This window comes from Heptranchias perlo, chromosome 42 (genome assembly GCF_035084215.1).
Source record: "Heptranchias perlo isolate sHepPer1 chromosome 42, sHepPer1.hap1, whole genome shotgun sequence".
In the NCBI taxonomy this organism is placed as follows: domain Eukaryota; kingdom Metazoa; phylum Chordata; class Chondrichthyes; order Hexanchiformes; family Hexanchidae; genus Heptranchias; species Heptranchias perlo.
Genome location: NC_090366.1, coordinates 6573339 through 6587024, shown reverse-complemented (window position 1 = coordinate 6587024; position 13686 = coordinate 6573339). Strand labels below are relative to the sequence as shown.

Below are 13686 nucleotides of genomic sequence, written 5' to 3'. Positions count from 1 at the left end.
ACTCTGTCTGTGACTTTCTCTCCTGTAACTGAGTCTGTCGGGGACTCTCTCTCCTGTAACTGAGTCTGTCGGTGACTTTCTCTCCTGTAACTGAGTCTGTTGGCGACTCTCTCTCCTGTAACTGACTCTGTCTGTTACTTTCTCTCCTGCAACTGAGTCTGTCGGTGACTCTCTCTCCTGTAACTGAGTCTGTTGGCGACTCTCTCTCCTGTAACTGACTCTGTCTGTTACTTTCTCTCCTGTAACTGACTCTGTCTGTTACTTTCTCTCCTGTAACTGAGTCTGTCGGGGACTCTCTCTCCTGTAACTGAGTCTGTCGGTGACTTTCTCTCCTGTAACTGAGTCTGTCGGTGACTTTCTCTCCTGTAACTGAGTCTGTCGGTGACTCTCTCTCCTGTAACTGACTCTGTCTGTTACTTTCTCTCCTGCAACTGAGTCTGTCGGGGACTCTCTCTCCTGGAACTGAGTCTGTCTGTTACTCTCTCTCCTGTAACTGAGTCTGTCGGGGACTCTCTCTCCTGTAATTGAGTCTGTTGGCGACTCTCTCTCCTGCAACTGAGTGTGTCGGTTACTTTCTCTCCTGTAACTGAGTCTGTCGGTGAATCTCTCTCCTGCAACTGAGTCTGTCGGTGAGTCTTTCTTCTGTAACTGAGTCTGTCGGTGACTCTCTCTCCTGTTACTGAGTCTGTCGGTGAGTCTTTCTCCCGTAACTGAGTCTGTCGGTGACTCTCTCTCCTGTTACTGAGTCTGTCGGTGACTCTCTCTCCTGCAACTGAGTCTGTCGGTGACTCTCTCCCCTGTAACAGAGTCTGTCGGTAACTCTCTCCCCTGTAACAGAGTCTGTCGGTGACTCTCCCTCTCCTGTAACTGAGTCTGTCGGTGACTCTCTCTCCTGCAACTGAGTCTGTCGGTGAGTCTCTCTCTTCAATCTGAGCCTGTCGGTGACTGTCTCTCCTGTAACTGAGTGTGTCGGTGACTCTCCTGTAACTGAGTCTGTCGGTGACTCTCTCTTCTGTAACTGAGACTGTCGGTGACTCTCTCTCCTGTAACTGAGTCTGTCGGTGACTCTCTCTCCTGCAACTGAGTCTGTCGGTGAATCTCTCTCCTGCAACTGAGTCTGTCGGTGACTCTCTCTCTTGCAACGGAGTCTGTCGGTGAGTTTCCTGCAACTGAGTCTGTCGGTGACTCTCTCTCCTGTAACTGTGTCTGTCGGCAAGTCTCTCTCCTGTAACTGTGTCTGTCGGGGACTCTCTCTCCTGTAACTGACTCTGTCTGTTACTTTCTCTCCTGTAACTGAGTCTGTCGGGGACTCTCTCTCCTGTAACTGAGTCTGTCAGTGACTCTCTCTCCTGGAACTGAGTCTGTCTGTTACTCTCTCTCCTGTAACTGAGTCTGTCGGGGACTCTCCCTCCTGCAACTGAGTCAATCGGTGACTCTCTCTCCTGTAACTCAGTCTGTCGGTGACTCTCTCTCCTGTCACTCAGTCTGTCGGTGACTCTCTCTCCTGCAACTGAGTCTGTCGGTGAGTCTCCTGTAACTGTGTCTATCGGTGACTCTCTCTCCTGTAACTCAGTCTGTCGGTGACTCTCTCTCCTGTCACTATGTCTGTCGGTCTGTCTCTCTCCTGCAACTGAGTCTGTCGGTGACTCTCTCTCCTGCAACTAAGTCTGTCGGTAAGTCTCTCTCCTGTAACTGAGTCTGTCGATGACTCTCTCTCCTGCAACTGAGTCTGTCGGTGACTCTCTCTGCTGTAACTGAGTCTGTCGGTGACTCTCTCACCTACAACTGCGTCTGTCGGTGAGTCTCCTGCAACTGAGTCTGTCGGTGACTCTCTCTCCTGTAACTGAGTCTGTCGGTAATGCTCTCTCCTGTAACTGAGTCTGTCGGTGAGTCTCTCTCCTGTAACTGAGTCTGTCGGTGACTCTCTCTCCTGTAACTGAGTCTGTCGGTGACTCTCTCTCCTGTAACTGAGTCTGTCGGTCTCTCACTCTCCTGTAACTGAGTCTGTCTGTTACTTTCTCTCCTGGAACTGAGTCTGTCGGTGAGTCTTTCTCCTGTAACTGAGTCTGTCGGTGACTCTCTCTCCTGGAACTGAGTCTGTCTGTTACTCTCTCTCCTGTAACTGAGTCTGTTGGCGACTCTCTCTCCTGTAACTGAGTGTGTCGGTTACTTTCTCTCCTGTAAATTAGTCTGTCGGTGACTCTCTCTCCTGCAACTGAGTCTGTCGGTGACTCTCTCCCCTGTAACAGAGTCTGTCGGTGACTCTCTCCCCTGGAACAGAGTCTGTCGGTGACTCTCTCTCCTGGAACTGAGTCTGTCGGGGACTCTCTCTCCTGTAATTGAGTCTGTTTGCGACTCTCTCTCCTGGAACTGAGTCTGTCGGTGACTCTCTCTCCTGTAACTCAGTCTGTCGGTGACTCTCTCTCCTGCAACTGAGTCTGTTGGCGACTCTCTCTCCTGTAACTGAGTCTGTCGGTGAGTCTTTCTCCTGTAACTGAGTCTGTCGGTGAGTCTTGCTCCTGTAACTGAGTCTGTCGGTGAGTCTTTCTCCCGTAACTGAGTCTGTCGGTGACTCTCTCTCCTGTAACTGAGTCTGTCGGTGACTCTCTCTCCTGCAACTGAGTCTGTCGGTTACTCTCTCTCCTGCAACTGAGTCTTTCGGTGATTCTCTCTCCTGCAACTTAGTCTGTCGGTGAGTCTCTCTCCTGTAACTGAGTCTGTCGGTGACTCTCTCTCCTGCAACTGAGTCTGTCGGTGACTCTCCCTCCTGTAACTGAGTCTGTCGGTGAGTCTCTCTCTTCAATCTGAGCCTGTCGGTGACTCTCTCTCCTGTAACTGAGACTGTCGGTGACTCTCTCTCCTGTAACTGAGACTGTCGGTGACTCTCTCTCCTGTAACTGAGTCTGTCGGTGACTCTCTCTCCTGCAACTGAGTCTGTTGGTGCCTTTCTCTCCTGCAACTGAGTCTGTCGGTGACTCTCTCTCCAGTAACTGAGTCTATCGGTGACTCTCTCTCCAGTAACTGAGTCTGTCGGTGACTCTCTCTCCTGGCGCTGAGTCTGTCGGTGACTCTCTCTCCTGTAACTGAGTCTGTCGGTGACTCTCTCTCCTGTAACTGAGTCTGTCATTGACTCTCTCTCTTGCAACTGAGTCTGTCGGTGAGTTTCCTGCAACTGAGTCTGTCGGTGACTCTCTCTCCTGCAACTGAGTCTGTCGGTGAGTCTCTCTCCTGCAACTGAGTCTGTCGGTGACTCTCTCTCCTGTAACTGTGTCTGTCGGTGACTCTCTCTCCTGTAAATGAGTCTGTCGGCAAGTCTCTCTCCTGTAACTGTGTCTGTCGGTGACTCTCTCTCCTGGAACTGAGTCTGTCGGTGACTCTCTCTCCTGTAACTGTCTGTCGGCGACTCTCTCTCCTGTAACTCAGTCTGTCGGCGACTCTCTCTCCTGTAACTCAGTCTGTCGGTGACTCTCCCTCCTGTAACTGAGTCTGTCGGTGACTCTCTCTCCTGTAACTGAGTCTGTCGGTGACTCTCCTGGAACTGAGTATGTCGGTGACTCTCTCTCCTGCAACTGTGTCTGTCGGTTAATCTCTCTCCTGCAACTGAGTCTGTCGGTGACGCTCTCTTCTGTAACTGAGTCTGTTGGTGCCTTTCTCTCCTGCAACTGAGTCTGTCGGTGACTCTCTCTCCTGGCGCTGAGTCTGTCGGTGACTCTCTCTCCTGTAACTGAGTCTGTCGGTGACTCTCTCTCCTGTCACTGAGTCTGTCATTGACTCTCTCTCCTGTCACTGAGTCTGTCATTGACTCTCTCTCTTGCAACTGAGTCTGTCGGTGAGTTTCCTGCAACTGAGTCTGTCGGTGACTCTCTCTCCTGTAACTGTGTCTGTCGGTGACTCTCTCTCCTGTAACTGAGTCTGTCGGCAAGTCTCTCTCCTGTAACTGTGTCTGTCGGTGACTCTCTCTCCTGTAACTGTGTCTGTCGGTGAATCTCTCTCCTGTAACTGTGTCTGTCGGTGACTCTCTCTCCTGTAACTCAGTCTGTCGGTGACTCTCTCTCCTGTCACTCAGTCTGTCGGTGACTCTCTCTCCTGCAACTGAGTCTGTCGGTGAGTCTCCTGTAACTGTGTCTATCGGTGACTCTCTCTCCTGTAACTCAGTCTGTCGGTGACTCTCTCTCCTGTCACTATGTCTGTCGGTCTGTCTCTCTCCTGCAACTGAGTCTGTCGGTGACTCTCTCTCCTGCAACTAAGTCTGTCGGTAAGTCTCTCTCCTGTAACTGAGTCTGTCGATGACTCTCTCTCCTGCAACTGAGTCTGTCGGTGACTCTCTCTGCTGTAACTGAGTCTGTCGGTGACTCTCTCACCTACAACTGCGTCTGTCGGTGAGTCTCCTGCAACTGAGTCTGTCGGTGACTCTCTCTCCTGTAACTGAGTCTGTCGGTAATGCTCTCTCCTGTAACTGAGTCTGTCGGTGAGTCTTTCTCCTGTAACTGAGTCTGTCGGTGACTCTCTCTCCTGTAACTGAGTCTGTCGGTGACTCTCTCTCCTGTAACTGAGTCTGTCGGTCTCTCACTCTCCTGGAACTGAGTCTGTCGGTGACTCTCTCTCCTGTAACTGAGTCTGTCGGTGACTCTCTCTCCTGTAACTGAGTCTGTCGGTGACTTTCTCTCCTGTAACTGAGTCTGTCGGTGACTCTCTCTCCTGTAACTGAGTCTGTCGGCGACTCTCTCTCCTGTAACTGAGTCTGTTGGCGACTCTCTCCCCTGTAACTGAGTCTGTCTGTTACTTTCTCTCCTGGAACTGAGTCTGTCGGTGAGTCTTTCTCCTGTAACTGAGTCTGTCGGTGACTCTCTCTCCTGGAACTGAGTCTGTCTGTTACTCTCTCTCCTGTAACTGAGTCTGTTGGCGACTCTCTCTCCTGTAACTGAGTGTGTCGGTTACTTTCTCTCCTGTAAATTAGTCTGTCGGTGACTCTCTCTCCTGCAACTGAGTCTGTCGGTGACTCTCTCCCCTGTAACAGAGTCTGTCGGTGACTCTCTCCCCTGGAACAGAGTCTGTCGGTGACTCTCTCTCCTATAACTAAGTCTGTCGGTGACTCTCCCTCTCCTGCAACTGAGTCTGTCGGTGACTCCCTCTCCTGTAACTGAGTCTGTCGGGGACTCTCTCTCCTGTAATTGAGTCTGTTTGCGACTCTCTCTCCTGTAACTCAGTCTGTCGGTGACTCTCTCTCCTGCAACTGAGTCTGTTGGCGACTCTCTCTCCTGTAACTGAGTCTGTCGGTGAGTCTTTCTCCTGTAACTGAGTCTGTCGGTGAGTCTTGCTCCTGTAACTGAGTCTGTCGGTGAGTCTTTCTCCCGTAACTGAGTCTGTCGGTGACTCTCTCTCCTGTAACTGAGTCTGTCGGTGACTCTCTCTCCTGTAACTGAGTCTGTCGGTTACTCTCTCTCCTGCAACTGAGTCTTTCGGTGATTCTCTCTCCTGCAACTTAGTCTGTCGGTGAGTCTCTCTCCTGTAACTGAGTCTGTCGGTGACTCTCTCTCCTGCAACTGAGTCTGTCGGTGACTCTCCCTCCTGTAACTGAGTCTGTCGGTGAGTCTCTCTCTTCAATCTGAGCCTGTCGGTGACTCTCTCTCCTGTAACTGAGACTGTCGGTGACTCTCTCTCCTGTAACTGAGACTGTCGGTGACTCTCTCTCCTGTAACTGAGTCTGTCGGTGACTCTCTCTCCTGCAACTGAGTCTGTTGGTGCCTTTCTCTCCTGCAACTGAGTCTGTCGGTGACTCTCTCTCCAGTAACTGAGTCTGTCGGTGACTCTCTCTCCTGGCGCTGAGTCTGTCGGTGACTCTCTCTCCTGTAACTGAGTCTGTCGGTGACTCTCTCTCCTGTAACTGAGTCTGTCATTGACTCTCTCTCTTGCAACTGAGTCTGTCGGTGAGTTTCCTGCAACTGAGTCTGTCGGTGACTCTCTCTCCTGCAACTGAGTCTGTCGGTGAGTCTCTCTCCTGCAACTGAGTCTGTCGGTGACTCTCTCTCCTGTAACTGTGTCTGTCGGTGACTCTCTCTCCTGTAACTGAGTCTGTCGGCAAGTCTCTCTCCTGTAACTGTGTCTGTCGGTGACTCTCTCTCCTGGAACTGAGTCTGTCGGTGACTCTCTCTCCTGTAACTGTGTCTGTCGGCGACTCTCTCTCCTGTAACTCAGTCTGTCGGCGACTCTCTCTCCTGTAACTCAGTCTGTCGGTGACTCTCCCTCCTGTAACTGAGTCTGTCGGTGACTCTCTCTCCTGTAACTGAGTCTGTCGGTGACTCTCCTGGAACTGAGTATGTCGGTGACTCTCTCTCCTGCAACTGTGTCTGTCGGTTAATCTCTCTCCTGCAACTGAGTCTGTCGGTGACGCTCTCTTCTGTAATTGAGTCTGTTGGTGCCTTTCTCTCCTGCAACTGAGTCTGTCGGTGACTCTCTCTCCTGGCGCTGAGTCTGTCGGTGACTCTCTCTCCTGTAACTGAGTCTGTCGGTGACTCTCTCTCCTGTCACTGAGTCTGTCATTGACTCTCTCTCCTGTCACTGAGTCTGTCATTGACTCTCTCTCTTGCAACTGAGTCTGTCGGTGAGTTTCCTGCAACTGAGTCTGTCGGTGACTCTCTCTCCTGTAACTGTGTCTGTCGGTGACTCTCTCTCCTGTAACTGAGTCTGTCGGCAAGTCTCTCTCCTGTAACTGTGTCTGTCGGTGACTCTCTCTCCTGTAACTGTGTCTGTCGGTGAATCTCTCTCCTGTAACTGTGTCTGTCGGTGACTCTCTCTCCTGTAACTGAGTCTGTCGGCAAGTCTCTCTCCTGCAACTGAGTCTGTCGGTGACTCTCTCTCCTGTAACTGAGTCTGTCGGTGACTCTCTCCAATAACTGTGTCTGTCGGTGACTCTCTCTCCTGGAACTGAGTCTGTCGGTGACTCTCTCTCCTGTAACTCAGTCTGTCGGTGACTCTCCCTCCTGTAACTGAGTCTGTCGGTGAGTCTCCTGTAACTGAGTCTGTCGGTGACTCTCTCTCCTGTAACTCAGTCTGTCGGTGACTCTCTCTCCTGTAACTATGTCTGTCGGTCTGTCTCTCTCCTGCAACTGAGTCTGTCGGTGACTCTCTCTCCTGCAACTAAGTCTGTCGGTAAGTCTCTCTCCTGTAACTGAGTCTGTCGGTGAGTCTTTCTCCTGTAACTCAGTCTGTCGATGACTCTCTCACCTACAACTGCGTCTGTCGGTGAGTCTCCTGCAACTGAGTCTGTCGGTGACTCTCTCTCCTGTAACTGAGTCTGTCGGTGACTCTCTCTCCTGTAACTGAGTCTGTCGGTAATGCTCTCTCCTGTAACTGAGTCTGTCGGTGAGTCTTTCTCCTGTAACTGAGTCTGTCGGTGACTCTCTCTCCTGTAACTGAGTCTGTCGGTCTCTCACTCTCCTGGAACTGAGTCTGTCGGTGACTCTCTCTCCTGTAACTGAGTCTGTCGGTGACTCTCTCTCCTGTAACTGAGTCTGTCGGTGACTTTCTCTCCTGTAACTGAGTCTGTCGGTGACTCTCTCTCCTGTAACTGAGTCTGTCGGCGACTCTCTCTCCTGTAACTGAGTCTGTTGGCGACTCTCTCTCCTGTAACTGACTCTGTCTGTTACTTTCTCTCCTGGAACTGAGTCTGTCGGTGAGTCTTTCTCCTGTAACTGAGTCTGTCGGTGACTCTCTCTCCTGGAACTGAGTCTGTCTGTTACTCTCTCTCCTGTAACTGAGTCTGTTGGCGACTCTCTCTCCTGTAACTGAGTGTGTCGGTTACTTTCTCTCCTGTAAATTAGTCTGTCGGTGACTCTCTCTCCTGCAACTGAGTCTGTCGGTGACTCTCTCCCCTGTAACAGAGTCTGTCGGTGACTCTCTCCCCTGGAACAGAGTCTGTCGGTGACTCTCTCTCCTGTAACTAAGTCTGTCGGTGACTCTCCCTCTCCTGCAACTGAGTCTGTCGGTGACTCCCTCTCCTGTAACTGAGTCTGTCGGGGACTCTCTCTCCTGTAATTGAGTCTGTCGGTGACTCTCTCTCCTGTAACTGAGTCTGTCGGTGACTCTCTCTCCTGCAACTGAGTCTGTCGGTGACTCTCTCTCCTGCAACTGAGTCTGTTGGCGACTCTCTCTCCTGTAACTGAGTCTGTCGGTGAGTCTTTCTCCTGTAACTGAGTCTGTCGGTGAGTCTTGCTCCTGTAACTGAGTCTGTCGGTGAGTCTTTCTCCCGTAACTGAGTCTGTCGGTGACTCTCTCTCCTGTAACTGAGTCTGTCGGTGACTCTCTCTCCTGTAACTGAGTCTGTCGGTTACTCTCTCTCCTGCAACTGAGTCTGTCGGTGAGTCTCTCTCTTCAATCTGAGCCTGTCGGTGACTGTCTCTCCTGTAACTGAGTGTGTCGGTGACTCTCTCTCCTGTAACTGAGACTGTCGGTGACTCTCTCTCCTGTAACTGAGACTGTCGGTGACTCTCTCTCCTGTAACTGAGTCTGTCGGTGACTCTCCCTCCTGTAACTAAGTCTGTCGGTGACTCTCTCTCCTGCAACTAAGTCTGTCGGGAAGTCTCTCTCCTGCAACTGAGTCTGTCGATGACTCTCTCTCCTGCAACTGAGTCTGTCGGTGACTCTCTCTGCTGTAACTGAGTCTGTCGGTGACTCTCTCACCTACAACTGCGTCTGTCGGTGAGTCTCCTGCAACTGAGTCTGTCGGTGACTCTCTCTCCTGTAACTGAGTCTGTCGGTGACTCTCTCTCCTGCAACTGAGTCTGTCGGTAATGCTCTCTCCTGTAACTGAGTCTGTCGGTGACTCTCTCTCCTGTAACTGAGTCTGTCGGTGTCTCTCTCTCCTGTAACTGAGTCTGTCGGTGACTCTCTCTCCTGTAACTGAGTCTGTCGGTGACTCTCTCTCCTGTAACTGAGTCTGTCGGTGACTCTCTCTCCTGCAACTGAGTCTGTTGGTGCCTTTCTCTCCTGCAACTGAGTCTGTCGGTGACTCTCTCTCCAGTAACTGAGTCTATCGGTGACTCTCTCTCCAGTAACTGAGTCTGTCGGTGACTCTCTCTCCTGGCGCTGAGTCTGTCGGTGACTCTCTCTCCTGTAACTGAGTCTGTCGGTGACTCTCTCTCCTGTAACTGAGTCTGTCATTGACTCTCTCTCTTGCAACTGAGTCTGTCGGTGAGTTTCCTGCAACTGAGTCTGTCGGTGACTCTCTCTCCTGCAACTGAGTCTGTCGGTGATTCTCTCTCCTGTAACTGAGTCTGTCGGTGACTCTCTCTCCTGCAACTGAGTCTGTCGGTGATTCTCTCTCCTGTAACTGAGTCTGTCGGTGACTCTCTCTCCTGTAACTGACTCTGTCGGTGAGTCTTTCTTCTGTAACTGAGTCTGTCGGTGAGTCTTGCTCCTGTAACTGAGTCTGTCGGTGAGTCTTTCTCCCGTAACTGAGTCTGTCGGTGACTCTCTCTCCTGCAACTGAGTCTGTCGGTGACTCTCTCTCCTGCAACTGAGTCTGTCGGTGACTCTCTCTCCTGCAACTGAGTCTGTCGGTGATTCTCTCTCCTGTAACTGAGTCTGTCGGTGAATCCCCCTCCTGCAACTGAGTCTGTCGGTGAGCCTCCTGTCACTGAGTCTGTCGGTGACTCTCTCTCCTGCAACAGAGTCTGTCGGTGACTCTCTCTCCTGTAACTAAGTCTGTCGGTGACTCTCTCTCCTGCAACAGAGTCTGTCGGTGACTCTCCCTCCTGTAACTGAGTCTGTCGGTGAGTCTCTCTCTTCAATCTGAGCCTGTCGGTGACTGTCTCTCCTGTAACTGAGTGTGTCGGTGACTCTCCTGTAACTCAGTCTGTCGGTGACTCTCTCTCCTGTAACTGAGACTGTCGGTGACTCTCTCTCCTGTAACTGAGTCTGTCGGTGAGTCTCTCTCCTGTAACTGAGTCTGTTGGTGAGTCTCTCTCCTGCAACTGAGTCTGTCGGTGACTCTCTCTCCTGTAACTGTGTCTGTCGGTGACTCTCTCTCCTGTAACTGAGTCTGTCGGTGACTCTCTCTCCTGTAACTCAGTCTGTCGGTGACTCTCCCTCCTGTAACTAAGTCTGTCGGTGACTCTCTCTCCTGCAACAGAGTCTGTCGGTGACTCTCCCTCCTGTAACTGAGTCTGTCGGTGAGTCTCTCTCTTCAATCTGAGCCTGTCGGTGACTGTCTCTCCTGTAACTGAGTGTGTCGGTGACTCTCCTGTAACTCAGTCTGTCGGTGACTCTCTCTCCTGTAACTGAGACTGTCGGTGACTCTCTCTCCTGTAACTGAGTCTGTCGGTGAGTCTCTCTCCTGTAACTGAGTCTGTTGGTGAGTCTCTCTCCTGCAACTGAGTCTGTCGGTGACTCTCTCTCCTGTAACTGTGTCTGTCGGTGACTCTCTCTCCTGTAACTGAGTCTGTCGGTGACTCTCTCTCCTGTAACTCAGTCTGTCGGTGACTCTCCCTCCTGTAACTGAGTCTGTCGGTGACTCTCTCTCCTGCAACTGAGTCTGTCGGTGAGTCTCCTGTAACTGTGTCTATCGGTGACTCTCTCTCCTGTAACTCAGTCTGTCGGTAAGTCTCTCTCCTGTAACTGAGTCTGTCGATGACTCTCTCTCCTGCAACTGAGTCTGTCGGTGACTCTCTCTGCTGTAACTCAGTCTGTCGGTGACTCTCTCTCCTGCAACTAAGTCTGTCGGTAAGTCTCTCTCCTGTAACTGAGTCTGTCGATGACTCTCTCTCCTGCAACTGAGTCTGTCGGTGACTCTCTCTGCTGTAACTGAGTCTGTCGGTGACTCTCTCACCTACAACTGCGTCTGTCGGTGAGTCTCCTGTAACTGAGTCTGTCGGTGACTCTCTCTCCTGTAACTGAGTCTGTCGGTGACTCTCTCTCCTGTAACTGAGTCTGTCGGTGACTCTCTCTCCTGTAACTGAGTCTGTCGGTGACTCTCTCTCCTACAACTGAGTGTGTCGGTGTCTCTTTCTCCTGCAACTGAGTCTGTCGGAGCCTCTCTCTCCTGTAACTGAGTCTGTCGGTGGACTCTCTCTCCTGTAACTCAGTCTGTCTGTGACTCTCTCTCCTGCAACTGAGTCTGTCGGTGACTCTCCTGCAACTGAGTCTGTCTGTGACTCTCTCTCCTGTCACTGAGTCTGTCTGTGACTCTCTCTCCTGTCACTGAGTCTGTCTGTGACTCTCTCTCCTGTCACTGTGTCTGTCTGTGACTCTCTCTCCTGTAACTGAGTCTGTCGGTGACTCTCTCTCCTGTAACTGAGTCTGTCGGTGACTCTCTCTCCTGTAACTGAGTCTGTCGGTGACTCTCTCTCCTGTAACTAAGTCTGTCGGTGAGTCTCTCTCCTGCAACTGAGTCTGTCGGTGAGTCTCTCTCCTGTAACTCAGTCTGTCGGTGACTCTCTCTCCTGTTTCCGAGTCCATCGGTGACTCTCCCTCTCCTGTAACTGAGTCTATCGTTGATTCTCTCTCCTGTAACTGAGTCTGTCGGTGACTCTCTCTCCTGCAACTGAGTCTGTCGGTGACGCTCTCTTCTGTAACTGAGTCTGTCGGTGACTCTCTCTCCTGTCACTGAGTCTGTCGTGGGTCTCCTGTAACTGAGTCTGTTGGTGCCTCTCTCTCCTGTAACTGAGTCTGTCGGTGACCCCCTCTCCTGTAACTGAGTCTGTCGGTGACCCTCTCTCCTGGAACTGAGTCTGTCAGTGACTCTCTCTCCTGGAACTGAGTCTGTCAGTGACTCTCTCTCCTGGAACTGAGTCTGTCGGTGACTCTCTCTCCTGGAACTGAGTCTGTCGGTGACTCTCTCTCCTGTAACTGAGTCTGTCGGTGACTCTCTCTCCTAGAACTGAGTCTGTCTGTGACCCCCTCTCCTGTAACTGAGTCTGTCGGTGACACTCTCTCCTGTAACTCAGTCTGTCGGTGACTCTATCTCCTGGAACGGAGTCTGTCGGTGAGTCTCTCTCCTGCAACTGAGTCTGTCGGTGAGTCTCCTGTAACTCAGTCTGTCGGCGACTCTCTCTCCTGTCAGTGAGTCTGTCGGCGACTCTCTCTCCTGTCAGTGAGTCTGTCGGCGACTCTCTCTCCTGTTTCTGAGTCCGTCGGTGACTCTCCCTCTCCTGTAACTGAGTCTGTCGATGACTCTCTCTCCTGCAACTGAGTCTGTCGGTGACTCTCTCTCCTGCAACTGAGTCTGTCGGTGACTCTCTCTCCTGCAACTGAGTCTGTCGGTGACTCTCTCTCCTGCAACTGAGTCTGTCGGTGACTCTCTCTCCTGTAACTGAGTGTGTCGGTGACTCTCCTGCAACTGAGTCTGTCGGTGAATCCCCCTCCTGCAACTGAGTCTGTCGGTGAGCCTCCTGTCACTGAGTCTATCGTTGATTCTCTCTCCTGCAACTGAGTCTGTCGGTGACTCTCTCTCCTGTCGCTGAGTCTGTCGGTGACTCTCTCTCCTGCAACTGAGTCTGTCGGTGACTCTCTCTCCTGCAACTGAGTCTGTCGGTGACTCTGTCTCCTGTAACTGAGTCTGTCGGTGACTCTCTCTCCTGTAACTGAGTCTGTCATTGACTCTCTCTCTTGCAACTGAGTCTGTCGGTGAGTCTCCTGCAACTGAGTCTGTCGGTGACTCTCTCTCCTGTAACTGAGTCTGTCGGTGACTCCCTCTCCTGTAACTGAGTCTGTCGGCAAGTCTCTCTCCTGTAACTGTGTCTGTCGGTGACTCTCTCTCCTGGAACTGAATCTGTCAGTGACTCTCTCTCCTGTAACTGTGTCTGTCGGTGACTCTCTCTCCTGGAACTGAGTCTGTTGGCAAGTCTCTCTCCTGCAACTGAGTCTGTCGGTGACTCTCTCTCCTGTAACTGAGTCTGTCGGTGACTCTCTCCTGTAACTGAGTCTGTCGTTGACTCTCTTTCCTGTAACTGAGTCTGTCGGTGACTCTCGCTCCTGTAACTGAGTCTGTCATTGACTCTCTCTCTTGCAACTGAGTCTGTCGGTGAGTCTCCTGGAACTGAGTCTGTCGGTGACTCTCCTGCAACTGAGTCTGTTGGTGAGTCTCTCTCCTGTAACTGAGTCTGTCGATGACTCTCTCTCCTGCAACTGAGTCTGTCGGTGACTCTCTCTGCTGTAACTGAGTCTGTCGGTGACTCTCTCACCTACAACTGCGTCTGTCGGTGAGTCTCCTGCAACTGAGTCTGTCGGTGACTCTCTCTCCTGTAACTCAGTCTGTCTGTGACTCTCTCTCCTGTAACTGAGTCTGTCGGTGACTCCCTCTCCTGTAACTGAGTGTGTCGGTGTCTCTTTCTCCTGCAACTGAGTCTGTCGGAGCCTCTCTCTCCTGTAACTGAGTCTGTCGGTGGACTCGCTCTCCTGTAACTCAGTCTGTCTGTGACTCTCTCTACTGTAACTGAGTCTGTCTGTGACTCTCTCTCCTGTAACTGAGTGTGTCTGTGACTCTCTCTCCTGCAACTGAGTCTGTCTGTGACTCTCTCTCCTGTAACTGAGTCTGTCTGTGACTCTCCCTCCTGTAACTGAGTCTGTCGGTGACTCTCTCTCCTGTAACTGAGTCTGTCGGTGACTCTCTCTCCTGTAACTGAGTCTGTCGGTGACTCTCTCTCCTGTAACTGAGTCTGTCGGTGACCCCCTCTCCTGTAACTGAGTCTG

The 13686-nt window shown here is 51.9% G+C and overlaps 1 protein-coding gene across 1 annotated transcript in view; it reads left to right on the top strand.

The window, feature by feature from the left end:
* The window catches only part of LOC137306166 (POU domain, class 2, transcription factor 2-like), a 565364-nt gene that overhangs the window by 160826 nt on the left and 390852 nt on the right, over positions 1-13686 (top strand). The window lies entirely within an intron of this gene.